The sequence below is a fragment of the Peromyscus californicus genome, unplaced genomic scaffold (genome assembly GCF_007827085.1).
Source record: "Peromyscus californicus insignis strain IS unplaced genomic scaffold, ASM782708v3 Scaffold_19__1_contigs__length_69161282, whole genome shotgun sequence".
Classification (NCBI taxonomy): Eukaryota; Metazoa; Chordata; class Mammalia; order Rodentia; family Cricetidae; genus Peromyscus; species Peromyscus californicus.
The window spans coordinates 44,921,188-44,934,281 of record NW_026294491.1 but is presented as its reverse complement, the minus strand read 5'-3'; the positions used below and the strand labels follow the sequence as shown (position 1 = coordinate 44,934,281).

At 39.4% G+C, this 13,094-nt stretch overlaps 1 pseudogene; it reads left to right on the top strand.

The window, feature by feature from the left end:
* The first annotated feature begins 6,905 nt into the window (after positions 1-6,905).
* LOC128114100 (cyclin-dependent kinase 4-like) lies at positions 6,906-7,822 on the top strand (annotated as a pseudogene).
* The last annotated feature ends 5,272 nt before the right edge of the window (positions 7,823-13,094 follow it).

Below are 13,094 nucleotides of genomic sequence, written 5' to 3'. Positions count from 1 at the left end.
TCCCAACTTAAAGAAGGAAATGCCTATGAAGATACAAGAAGCTTATAGAACACCAAACAGACTAGACCCCCCAAAAAAGTCCCCTCGCCACATAATAGTTAAACAACTAAACGTACAGAATAAAGAAAGAATATTAAGAGCAGCAAAGGAAAAAGGCCAAGTGACATATAAAGGCAAACCCATCAGAATAACACCCGATTTCTCAATGGAGACTTTGAAAGCCAGAAGAACCTGGACAGATGTAATGCAGACAGTAAGAGACCATGGATGTCAACCTAGACTAATATACCCAGCAAAACTTTCAATCACCATAGATGGAGTGAACAAGACATTCCATGACAAAGCCAGATTTAAACAATACTTATCCACAAACCCAGCCCTACAGAAAGCACTAGAAGGAAAATTCCAATCTAAGGAAGTCAGATACACCCTCGAAAACACAGGCAACGGATAAAGCCACAGCAGTAAACCCCAACGTATAGAAGTACCCACACATCACCACCAAAAAATAACAGGAATGAACAATCACTGGTCATTAATTTCCCTCAATATCAATGGACTTAATTCACCTATAAAAAGACATAGGCTTACAGAATGGATACGAAAGCAGGACCCATCTTTCTGCTGCATACAAGAAACACATCTCAAATTCAAAGATAGACACTACCTAAAAATAAAAGGCTGGGAAAAGACTTTCCAATCAAACGGTCTTAAGAAACAAGCAGGTGTAGCCATCCTGATATCCAGCAAAATAGACTTCAAACTAAAATCAATCAAAAGAGATCAAGAAGGGCATTACATACTCATCACAGGAAAGATCCACCAAGATGAAGTCTCAATTCTGAATATTTATGCCCCAAACACAAGGGCACCCACATATGTAAAAGAAACATTACTAAAGCTTAAATCACATATAAAACCCCACACATTAATAGTGGGAGACCTCAACACCCCACTTTCACCATTGGACAGATCTCCCAAATTGAAACTTAACAGAGAAATAAAGGACTTAACTGATGTCATGACTCAAATGGACTTAATCGATATCTACAGAACATTCCATCCTAACAAAAAAGAATATACCTTCTTCTCAGCACCCCATGGAACCTTCTCTAAAATTGACCACATACTTGGCCACAAAGCAAATCTAAACAGATACAAAACAATTGGAATAACCTCCTGTGTTCTATCAGACCACCATGGTCTAAAGTTGGATTTCAACAACAACAAAAACTACAGAAAACCTGCAATCTCATGGAAACTGAATAATACCCAACTGAATCACCAATGGGTTAAGGAAGAAATAAAGAAAGAAATTAAAGACTTCCTAGAGATCAATGAAAATGAAGACACCACATATCCAAATTTATGGGACACTATGAAAGCAGTACTAAGAGGGAAATTCATAGCACTAAATGCCCACATAAATAAGTTGGAGAAATCTCACACTAGAGACTTAACAGCATACCTGAAAGCTCTAGAACAAGAAGAAGCACAGTCTCCCAGGAAAAATAGACGCCAGGAAATTATCAAAGTGAGAGCTGAAATCAATAAAATAGAAACAAAGAGAACAATACAAAAAATTAATGAAACTAAGAGTTGGTTCTTTGAGAAAATCAACAAGATAGACAAGCCCTTATCCAAACTAACCAAAAGACAGAGAGAGAGCATCCAAATCAACAAAATCAGAAATGAAAAGGGGGACATAACAACAGACATTGAGGAAATCCAGAGAATTATCAGGTCATACTTCAAAAACCTCTATTCGACAAAACTGGAAAACCTAAAAGAAATGGATAACTTTCTGGATAGGTACCACATACCTAAGTTAAATCAAGACCAGATAAACAATTTAAATAGTCCAATAACCCCTAACGAAATAGAAACAGTCATTAAAAGTCTCCCAACCAAAAAAAGCCCAGGACCAGATGGTTTCAGCGCAGAATTCTACCAGATCTTCAAAGAAGAGTTAATACCGATACTCTCTAAATTGTTCCACACAATAGAAACAGAAGGAACATTACCAAACTCCTTCTACGAGGCTACAATTACCCTAATTCCTAAACCAAACAAGGATACAACAAAGAAAGAGAACTACAGACCGATCTCCCTCATGAACATTGATGCAAAAATACTCAATAAAATACTGGCAAACAGACTCCAAGAACACATCAAAACAATTATCCACCATGATCAAGTAGGATTCATTCCAGGGATGCAAGGGTGGTTCAACATACGAAAGTCCGTCAATGTAATACACCATATAAACAAACTCAAAGAAAAAAACCATATGATCATCTCACTGGATGCAGAAAAGGCATTTGACAAAATCCAACACCCCTTCATGATAAAGGTATTGGAGCGATCAGGAATACAGGGAACATACCTAAACATAATAAAGGCAATTTACAGCAAGCCAACAGCCAACATCAAATTAAATGGAGAGAAACTCAAAGCAATTCCACTAAAATCAGGAACGAGGCAAGGCTGTCCACTCTCCCCATACTTATTCAATATAGTACTTGAAGTTCTAGCCAGAGCAATAAGACAACATAAGGAGATTAAGGGGATACAAATTGGAAAGGAAGAAGTCAAGCTTTCCCTATTTGCAGATGACATGATAGTATACTTGAGCGACCCCAAAGATTCCACCAAGGAACTGATACAGCTTATAAACACCTTCAGCAACATAGCAGGATACAAGATCAACTCAAAAAAATCAGTAGCCCTCCTATATACAATGGACAAAGAAGCGGAGAAGGAAATCAGAGATACATCACCCTTTACTATAGCCACAAATGACATAAAATACCTTGGGGTAACACTAACCAAGCAAGTGAAGGACCTATATGACAAGAACTTTAAGTCCCTGAAAAAAGAAATTGAAGAAGATGTCAGAAAATGGAAAGATCTCCCATGCTCATGGATAGGCAGGACTAACATAGTAAAAATGGCAATCCTACCAAAAGCAATCTACAGATTCAATGCAATCCCCATCAAAATACCAACACAATTCTTCACAGACCTGGAAAAAATAATACTCAACTTCATATGGAAAAACAAAAAACCCAGGATAGCCAAAGGAATCCTGTACAATAACACAACTTCTGGAGGCATCACGATCCCTGACTTCAAGCTCTACTATAGAGCTACAGTAATAAAAACAGCTTGGTACTGGCATAAAAACCGACATGTGGACCAATGGAATCGAATTGAAGACCCTGACATTAATCCACACACCTATGAACATATAATTTTTGACAAAGAAGCCAAAAGTGCACAATGGAAAAAAGAAAGCATCTTCAACAAATGGTGCTGGCAAAACTGGATATCAACATGTAGAAGGCTGCAAATAGATCCATATCTATCACCGTGCACAAAACTTAAGTCCAAGTGGATCAAGGACCTCAACATAAATCCAGCTACTCTGAACCTGCTAGAAGAGAAAGTAGGAAGTAGTCTTGAACGCATTGGCATAGGAGACTACTTCCTAAATAGAACACCAGTAGCACAGACTCTGAGACAAACAATCAATCAATGGGACCTCTTGAAACTGAGAAGCTTTTGTAGAGCAAAGGATACGGTCAACAAGGCAAAGCGACAGCCTACAGAATTGGAAAAGATCTTCACCAACCCCACATCTGACAGAGGACTGATATCCAGAATATATAAGGAATTCAAGAAATTAGACATCAAAATGCCCAACAGTCCAATTAAGAAATGGGCTATAGAACTAAACAGAGAATTCTCAACAGAGGAAACTCAAATGGCCGAAAGACATTTAAGGAACTGCTCAACATCCCTAATCATCAGGGAAATGCAAATCAAAACAACTCTGAGATACCACCTTACGCCTGTCAGAATGGCTAAGATCAAAAACACTGAAGACACCTTATGCTGGAGAGGATGTGGAGCTAGGGGAACTCTCCTCCACTGCTGGTGGGAATGCAAGCTTGTACAACCACTTTGGAAATCAATATGGCGCTTTCTTAGAAAATTGGGAATCAATCTCCCCCAAGATCCAGCTATACCACTCTTGGGCATATACCCAAGAAATGCTCAACCACACCATAAGAGCACTTGTTCAGTTATGTTCATATCAGCATTGTTTGTAATAGCCAGAACATGGAAACAACCCAGATGCCCTTCAACTGAAGAATGGATAAACAAAATGTGGTACATATACACAATGGAATACTACTCAGCAGAGAAAAACAATGGCATCATGAGGTTTACAGACAAATGGATGGATCTAGAAAAAATCATCCTGAGTGAGGTAACCCAGACTCAGAAAGACAAACATGGTATGTACTCACTCATAGCAAGATACTAGACATGAAACAAGGATGACTTGTCTGCTACTCACATCACCAGGGAGGCTACCTGGAAAACAGGACCCCAAGAAAGACACAGGGATCACCCAATGACAGAGAAATGGAATGAGATCTACATGAACAGCCTGGACATGAGTGGCGGTAATGAAAGGCGAGGGTTGAGGGAAAGAGAGCTTGGGGGAGCGGGAGATCCCAGCTGGATCAACAACAGAGAGGGAGAACAAGGAATAGGAGACCATGGTAAATAAAGACCACATGAGAATAGGAAGAAGCAAAGTGCTAGAGAGGCCCACAGAAATCCACAAAGATACCCACACAACAGACTGCTGGCAGTGGTCGAGAGACAGCCCGAACTGACCTACTCTGGTGATGGGATGGCCAAACACCCTAATTGTTGTGCTAGAAACCTCATCCAACTACTGAGGGATCTGGATGCAGAGATCCATGACTAGGCCCCGGGTGGATCTCTGGGAGTCCAATTAGCGAGAATGAGGAGGGTTTATATGAGCGAGAATTGTTGAGACCAAGGTTGGATAAAGCACAGGGACAAATAGCCAAATGAATGGAAACACATGAACTATGAACCAATGGCTGAGGGGTCCCCACTGGATCAGGCCCTCTGAATGGATGAGACAGTTGATTGGCTTGATCTGTTTGGGAGGCATCCAGGCAGTGGGACCAGATCTTGTGCTCATTGCATGAGTTGGCTGTTTGAAACCTGGGGCCTATGCAGGATTGTTTGGCTCGGCCTGGGAGGAGGGGACTAGACCTACCTGGACTGAGTCTACCAGGTTGACCTCAGTCTGTGGGGAAGGCTTTGCCCTGGAGGAGATGGGAATGGGGGGGGGGTTGGGGGGAAGGTGAGGGGGACGGGAGGGGGGAGAACAAGGGAATCCGTGGCTGATATGTAGAACTGAATTGTATTGCAAAATAAATTAATAAAAAAAAAAGAAATAAAATAAAAAAAAAAAGAAAATACAGATTAAGTAGACGTGTTACTGGCCATCCAGTATGATACAGAGATACATAATCCTCATTCAAAACCATTCATTTTCAGAAAGTTCAAGCTTTTCTGTGACAATAGCTTCCAGCTAAAAAATGTGGGGAGGCACACAAAAAGATATTAATTTTTTCAGTAATATAAAGAAAAGAGAAACACGAATTTCATGACTGGCCTTAGCAGCAGTTAGGTAAAAAGTAGCTTTTTACCAAGGGATTGAGATGGATAGTGTATATCACAGTTCATTATATCTTCACTTTCCCCTAAAGGAGTTAATTTTTCTTAGATTTATTTGTTTTCCTGGAGTCACATCAATATTTTGGTTATTTCATGGATATTTTTGTTCCAATCCACTATTTATTATAGAAATGTGTATTATTCAAGTAGCTATTAATTATATATTGACACTAAATCCTATTGAAAAGGATAGCTATAAGTTGTCTCATAGAATTCAATTGTTTCATAAACTGTTGTAGGAGTCTAGTGTTAATAAACATGTTAAAGCTCTCTGTGGTTTTGGTTATACATCTGAGAACTGTGAATGTCAGTTCAGTTAAGTTGAGCACAATTTCCTGGTATGTACTATAGATTATATCTGAGAAAGCATGGAAATAAAGCAGGAGGCCATACTCAAATTCGGGGTACTTTGACCAGATTGAGTTCTATAGCTATATTCTGACCCTGAACAAGAATAAACATGTCTTATAAATTGATTGCAAATATTTAACCCAGGAGGCATGATTCACGTCCAAGAACAATGCAGGGAACAGAATGCACCTGAGGTAAAAGGCCCTCTGCCTTTTTTCCTGGAGCCTCTCTCAGTTTCCCAAGGCATTGTTCACCATGCATCATTCTTTTGACTCTGTTCTGAAACCTCTCATCAAAGAAGGACTCTTTTTGTTTTTGTTTTTATTTTTCACTTTTATTATTTTTTACTTATTTTACATACTAACCACAGTTTCCCCTCACTCCTCTCCTACTGTTCCCTTCTCCCATCACATTTCTACCCAGCCCCCATCCACTCCTCAGAAAGAGTAAGGCCTCCCATGGGAGTCAGCGGCATGGTTTATCAAATTGAGGCAGAACCAAGCTCCTCCTCCCTCAATCAAGGCTGAGCAAGGCGTCCCACTATAGGGAATAGGTTTCAAAAAGCTATCTCATGCACCAGGGATAGATTCTGGTCCCATTGCTAGGGTCCCCACAAATAGAGCAAGCTACACAACTGTCACCACATGCAGAGGGCCTAGGTCCGGTCTATGCAGGCTCCCTAGCTATCAGTCTAGATTCCATCTGTGAGCTCGCACAAGTTCAGGGTAGAGAGGAGGATATGGGGGATAGGAATATGAGGAGTTGGGATGGTCTGGTTGGGGAAAGGATGGAGAGGGGGAGCAATGAAAAATATCTTGAAGCCCTCTCTAGCTTGAGGCCTGTGTGTAAGGTCTGGCTCGTGGTCTCCAGCTGCCAGGGGCCGATCCCTGGTGTATGGGGCCGCAGGAACTGGCTCCCGGGCCCAGAGAAAGGGACACCCCGGCAGCTCTTGGCTGGGCATGAGGAAATCTCCTGCTCCGAGCATGGCTACTTCTCGATATGAACCAGGGGCTGAAATTGGTGTCGATGCCTATGGGATGGTGGACAACCCCGAGATAATAACCACAGTGGCCACTTTGTGGTCCTCAAGAGTATGAGAGTTCCTAATGAAGGAGGAGCTGGAGGGGGCCTTCCCATCAGCACAGTTCCTGGGGTGGCCTTACTGTGGAAGTTGGAGGCCTTTGAGCATCCCAATGTTGTACAGCTAATGCATGTCTGTGCTACTTCCCGAACTGACCAAGACATCAAGGTGACCCTAGTGTTTGAGCATACAGACCAGGACCTAAGGACATACTTGAACAAAGCACCCCCACCAGGCTTGCCAGTTGAGACCATCAAGGATCTGATGCGGCAGTTTCTAAATGGCCTAGATTTTCTTCATGCAAATTGCATTGTTCACCGAGACCTGAAACCGGAGAACATTCTGGTGACCAGTAATGGGACAGTCAAGCTGGCTGACTTTGACCTCACCAGAATCTACAGCTACCAGATGGCCCTCACACCTGTGGTTGTTACACTCTGGTACCGAGCTCCTGAGGTTCTTCTGCAGTCTACATATGCAACACCTGTGGACATGTGGCGCGTGGGCTGTATCTTTGCAGAGATGTTTCGTCGAAAACCTCTCTTCTGTGGAAACTCTGAAGCTGACCAATAGGGCAAAATCTTTGATCTCATTGGCTTGCCTCCAGAAGATGACTGGCCTCGAGAGGTATCTCTGCCCCAAGGAGCCTTTTCCCTCAGAGGGCCTCGGCCAGTGCAGTCAGTGGTGCTGGAGATGGAGGAATCTGGAGGGCAGCTGCTGCTGGAGATGCTGATTTTTAACCCACATAAGCAGATCTCTGCCTTCCGAGCCCTGCAGCACTCTTATCTACTACACAAGGAAGAAAGTGACACAGATTGAGAAGAGCGGCCGCCATTCCTCACCTCTGGACACTTCAAGCAGCAAGAACCTCAACCTTTGTCTTCCTCTGGGGCTGTGGAGAGTCCTCCACTTTTTTTTACAGAGAATATTTTAAGCCTTAAATGACATTCTCCACTCCTCTTTATGAGGCTTGCCCTCCCATTTCTGTACACTAAAGGGTGGGTATCTCTGTCTTCTTCCCTCCCTCATTTATATTGGGATCTTTTTTATACAACAAAACAAGACAAAGAAATATGGCTTTTTTTTCCTTAAAAAAAAGAAAGAAGGAAAAATATTTTGATAGAGGGGGCCATTGTGAGGTTAGAGGGAAACCTGGTGCCGGGGAAACTCCCAGGAATCCACAAGGATGACTCAAGCTAAGACACCTAGGAACAGTGGTGAGGGTACCCGAAATTTCCTTCTGTAATCAGATTGGTGACTACCCTAATTGTCATCATAGCATCTTTATTCGATAACTGATGGAAGAAAACTCAGAGATCCACAGATAGCTCCTTTTTGTAGCAGACAGAAAGCATTACAAGTCCACATATGTGCAAGTTGCAGATATAAAATAACTGTGAGTGTCAGTCATACAATGATACATTAACAGCACAATACATACCCTGACACCTCAGGGCCCATTGTAGAAGAGAGAGCAGAAAATTGTAAGCCAGAGGAGCAGGGCATCAGGTGAAAGATACCACCAAAAATGAAAGAAAGAGAACATAAAATCGGAATTGCTAGGGCTTAGTACATACTAGGGTGTATCTGGGAGGAATTGAGGGGAGCAATGAAAAGAGAATGTGATCAAGATACACCATTTGAACTTCCCAAATAATTAATAAAATGCTATATTAATGACAAAGAAAACATTTTTAAAAAGTTGAAAGTTGAGACAATAAAATTTCAGTATATCAGGAGAATAGTAATTGTAATATATACACACCTGCCAATAAAACATCCTGTGAAAGAAAATTCGTTAGTCAAGTGTGTGTACAAGAAAAAAAACTTTACCAATTAGAGTTGAATTTTCCATAACCCAATCACAATACATAAATGAATAGGCAGCAAAACAGTGTCAAACAGTACCCACTTGTCCAGTGATTTATATATTCTTCTACCTGTGAATCACAGGCTATACATATTGTAAGTGTAAAACTGAGCAATCTCCATGTGGATGATACCTCAGGTTTACAAGAAAGCCATAGTGAAGTTAATTAAAAAATCAATCCCAGAAAGACATTTAGGGAATTTGCCAATATCTGAAATTAGATAACACTTTTATAAATCACTCACGGGTGAAAAGATCACATAGAAGATAATAGAAAAGATCTTCAGGGGATGGAGATGAACACAGCTGAAAATGTGTACTGAATTAATGAGGGGCTTCAGTTTAAATTTATAGCCATAAGTCTATTTTGAGGGAAAGATGTAATAAAAATCAGTAACCTTGATTGCACATCAAAGAGATTAAAAAATAAAAGTGATTTAAACCCAAGTCAAACACCAGAATTGAGTTCCATAAAAAATAATTTAGAAAATAATGATGATTTTTGGGAAAATACTAATATTCTGTATTAATATCCAGGCAGACTGTCTGGGGGAACAATACATATTACCATAACATGTGGGAAAGACAGACTAACCCATGTTGCTACAGCAATTTACACAGGCCATGGGGGAATTATCAACAAATTTGTGTGATCTTATTTGACAGTCTAGAAAGCCATGGCTTACCAAACCTTAACAAGTTAAGAAAATAGACAAGCAATGACGAAATTGAGCTATAATGAAATAATTTCCCACATAGAAAAACCAAGCATATGCTGGTGATTATGTCAAACAGTTGAAGGAATAACAATTCCAACTGGCACACATTCATTTTTACATCAGAAGAGGAAGGTGCATTATTTTTTGTATAATACTATGAGACCAATATAACCTAGAAAGTAAAATTAGACAGACATGTTTCAATGCCCCCTGTCCATGAAAACAGGGAAAAGAGTATACATGTTAAAACTCATGATTTATCAATTAGGTAACTATTATTGTTTTCCTGATTGCTTCATCTGTAAAATTAAAATATAAATATTTAATAGCAATGACTAAGACCAATGGTGTATGTTTCCTAAGAGTTATTCATTTTGGGTACTAGAAATGTACCTGGGAAAATGAACAATAGCTGCATAAAATATTCATTTGGAGATTAACTTTTAATAATGTCTATGGAACTTGAATTCTCTATAATTAGAGTTAGGAAAGTGCTGTGAATAAAGAGCTCACAGTATTAATAAGAGACAAGCAATAAAGACACTGGAAAACCAAGTGCCAGAGAAGAAATAGAACACAGTGGCCTTGATGAATCTGTTGCAAAAATGATTTCTTCCATTTACATCACCAATTTCTTTTGAAATTCCACAGTTTATAAACTGTTTGATTACATAATCACATCTAGAGAGACCTAAGGTTGAGAGAGAAAGTAATCTATATTTGTACATTTTACAATGACAAAGGGGCTTTCTCATAAGGCTATAAAGAATTAAGTAGATAATTTTCCAGAAATAAGCAAAATTTAAGGTCTGGCACCCAGCCTACACCAAGGGTAGATTGCACATTTGAGTGTAGGACCCAAGTTCTAATTCAGCACTGTCAGCTGTCATGACACCCAGATAAATAAAGGGCTCAAAAAACAGGCAGTTCAAGTAGACAAAAGCAAAATCCCACTATACACCCCTTTCTTAGGCAATTTTGATATAAAATACATCATTAACTCATTTCCAAAGGTCATGTATAAAATATCAATATGAAAATTAATTCAGTATTTTAATGAAGGAGGAGAAAATTAACCTTTCTTCACTTGACCCATCCTTCTCCTCATTTTATTGCTCTGAACTGTAGACAATAACCAAATGTAAATACAACTTAGTAGGAAAACTCATTTTCTTTAAAATAATGTCTGTTTGGCTATTAATGTATTCAGATTCTGATTTGAAGACATAATGGGAATTTTCAACTCTTTCATATCTCAAGATGAAAGTAACACATCAGCAGTCACACAAATGCCAACAAAATTAATCTCTCCTTCACAGCAGTGGGTACCATGCTGATCCATATGTTTGGGCAAATTGCTAATCTATTTATGTGTGCATAATGTTGGATTTTGCTTCAGGTTGCGTCAGAGACATGCTTATAGTAAGTGAATCTTTTACTTGTTCTGAGAGATAACTGTGAGACAAAGGATGAAAGCCATACCAACTGCGGTCTTCATGTCATTCTTCACAACAGTCAGCCACTTGTGTCAGGATAGATTTCAAGGCCACTCAGGCTGACCTCAACAATAACAACTGAAGGTTAATTTCAGGGAAAATTAAATACTTATTTTTAGAACACACAATTAATGTCACAGACATGCATATCAATTACTTTCTAGGGATGATCAGAATACTGGATTTCTTTGGGCTATGTGTATGTACATAAAGTGCATATAATGCAATGTATTTAGTTTGTAATTAAGCAAGTCAGAACTGGAATCCAAACAATCAAATAGATACACTTAAAGGTGAAGAGTATTCATTTGTCCATCTGACTGTTTTTAATGTTTTCCCTTCGGCTTTACTTGATATTCTTGTAAGATTTTTTACCAGCTCTTTTATTTTGTGGGTGAGAATTACATTTCCCTCTTGTTTATGTCCATTCATATTTCTATTGACATTATATAGTTTTGCCACTTCTACAAATTCAAATAACTATTTTAATGAATGTTATTTTGGATTTTTAAAAAAAATTAATTATACGTATATGTGTTTATGTGAGTGTGGATTTATATACATGAGTAGAGTGTCCCAAAGAGATGTTGGACACTCTGGAACTGGAGTAAAAGGCAGTTCTGAGCCTAATGAAGTAGTTATTGGAAACTAAACTCTTACATTCTTCAAGAGCAGTATGTACTCTTAACTACTGAGCAATTTCTCCTGCCTTATATTTTACAGGTTTTTTTTTTTTTTTTTTTTTTTTTTTTTGGTTTTTCGAGACAGGGTTTCTCTGTGTAGCTTTGCGCCTTTCCTGGAACTCACTTGGCAGCCCAGGCTGGCCTCGAACTCACAGAGATCCGCCTGGCTCTGCCTCCCGAGTGCTGGGATTAAAGGCGTGCGCCACCACCGCCCGGCCAGATTTTTTTTTTTTTTTTTTTTTTTAAAGATTTATTTATTTATTATGTATATAGAAGAGGGCGCCAGATCTCATTACGGATGGTTGTGAACCACCATGTGGGTGCTGGGAATTGAACTCAGGACCTCTGGAAGAGCAGTCGGTGCTCTTAACCTCTGAGCCATCTCTTTTTTTTAAAGAGTGAGAACTTTGGACTAGAGAGATTACTTATAGGTTAAGTATGTTCATTGATTTATAGAGGGCCTAGATGTGGTCTCCACAACCACATGAAGGCTCATTACTTCTTATAACTCCAGTTCCAGGGAATCCAATGCTGTCTTCTATGGATTCCTGCATGCCTACAATATACTCATGTAGGCCTACACATATACAAATAAATAAAAACTACATCTTTAAAAAAGAATAGTGGTTATTTGCCTATTAATAAAGGCTGAAAATAACTTTACTACATATACACATTAAGTTTTCTTTCATTGCAAATTAATAAGAAAATTGGTTGTCATAAATTATAAGAAGCGAAGTTAATGTTCATTTATTCTGTGCTTTATTTAGCTAGGGAATCAGTAAGCATATTCAGTACTAAGAGATTTAACAGAGGGAACACAAGCTCTTGGTAGAGTTTTAATAGATCCTAGTGTGAACTGAAGAATGTTTGAGAGGAAAGGCTAAGACAGACTGTGTAGTTAAAGAGCAGTCCCAACTTTTTTCTTATTCATGCACTTTGTGAATATCACTGAAAGAAAGAATCTGTCAACTGGTTCATAACAATCACAGATCTCTGGGAAAGTGTGAAAGCATTCTCCTGACCTGATTGGGAAGTCTGGACATCTGAGTCTAATGAAGAACAGTGGCTCTGAGGGACTCAGCTCAGTTCTCTGTTCTTTCACCAAAGGTTTTTCTGTGGTATGGGTTCACACACACACACACACACGTGTGTGTGTGTGTGTGTGTGTGTGTGTGTGTGTGTGTGTGTGTGCTGCTTCTGCTCCTTTAAATTTAAAAAGTCTTCCATTTCTTTTGACACCCCCACAACCTGAACCTTTAACTTTAATTCTTGATCCCCAATAAAGGTAAAGTAGATGGAAACAGCCTTTCAAGGTCTACA